A 1,681-nucleotide genomic window follows, 5' to 3' on the forward strand; every position below is an offset into this window, starting at 1 on the left:
ATGATGTGATGCCGGAAATCTTTTTTTATCCAACCATTAATTGGTTGTGTATTAGCAGACGATATATGGGTTTGCGGTGCATTGCCCCCGAAATAAAGATATCGGGGTTGGACTTGTCAATCGATTCATAACCTTTCGAACCCAACCAATATCCATTCGAACTCCTTTTACTTGTAGGAGTACGTCTTGGATCTGTCCATTATGTTATGGCCGGAATCCTACTCACGGCGACCTGGTCGAATTTGGAGAAGCTGAAACGACAGCGCCTAGGGAATCATTCACTCATTTGTTGTCCTCGTCTTGGGTTTTCCTAATTAACCCCCAAGCCATGCACATGCAGCCCCTATGAAACTGGCTACTAGCAAACCCACTGAGACACCTAAAATTATGACAAGTGTGGATCAAAGGCATAACCATGCAGACTCTGCGACGTCACCCGATGCCACTACAACTCTTTTGTTGATCCATTGTCCTCCCCTTCTTCCATTCCCTTGGATGTGCCCTCAATACATAGTGTTGGCACGAGAGATAAACCACCATAAAAACTCCATACAAAGGACGACATAGGGGCTTACCCCGGTAAAGCGCTCCATTTCTAAGGTTGTGAAATCCTCTAAGGGAAGAACTGTCAAGACCCGTGCCTTGTCCCAACTGGAATCTTTGAGTCTGGATGAGGAAGGTGTGTTTTATGACTTTGTAGCTAATGAAGGAATCCGGGATAAGGTTCTAGTTCAATAAAGGTGCTTTTCATTATATCGAATAATAAGTTAGGCCCGTAGTGCTCCGGGATTCTGACTTCCTTACTGGTGCTTAGAAGCCCCCCTAACTGGAGATGAACATTCATATTCTGGATTCCCTCCTGCTTAGCTTATATATGAGAAAGACCTGCGGGTGAGCGACTACCTGTGATAGACGAATTCGCTCCTACTTCTTAACCGACCGAAGCGGAGTTTTGAACCCATGTCGAAACCAGGGAGGTTGAAGACAAACTTTATACATTCGCTAAAAAACAAAGAAATTTGAAAAGATTGGGTTGTGGAGGATGATTCGAAGTTATCCATGCTGTAAAACGTAAGCGCAAGCTTAACTCGATCATGACCTTTACTTATTGGATTCGACCCACCCGAATATCTCTTCCCTTTCATATGGATTTTTCCTCGAGCTCTTTATATTTTTAATAGAATTACTGGGCCTAAAAGACTGCTGATTTGCTCCATTCCAGGTTGCTTGCTTAATTACTGGGCGGCCTAGCCTCTTTCTTTGGAAAAAGTGAGACGAATTGCTCGTTGACGGCTTAGATTACCACGGCATCCTACCTTGCTCTTGTCTTTTTTGCTACCGCTCTGAAAGCTTGAACTAACTCCGAGATTCGACTTCCTTGCCCAGTCAATCTCTTTTTTGAGGCGTGTAGCTACCTTACCCTTACAGCCATCGGCATATCTGCTTCTGCTTTTTCACACCACAACTCTAACGTCCGGTCCTGAGTCCTCTTTTCTTCTCCAGTAGCTACTGTCTTTGGTAGTAGAGTCCTCGTCTGCTTATTCGCTAGCCTCTCTTGCTTTGCGTTGTAGGGGTGGTTTAGTTCATTCAAAAAGAAAGAGACTCCTTTTTTAGGTGAATTTTAGGTAGTTCCTGTGGTTGCCGGTGTAGAACCATAGGCGGATGGTGTTAGTGAGGTGGA

Source organism: Chenopodium quinoa, unplaced genomic scaffold (genome assembly GCF_001683475.1).
Source record: "Chenopodium quinoa cultivar QQ74 unplaced genomic scaffold, ASM168347v1, whole genome shotgun sequence".
Taxonomy (NCBI): Eukaryota; Viridiplantae; Streptophyta; class Magnoliopsida; order Caryophyllales; family Amaranthaceae; genus Chenopodium; species Chenopodium quinoa.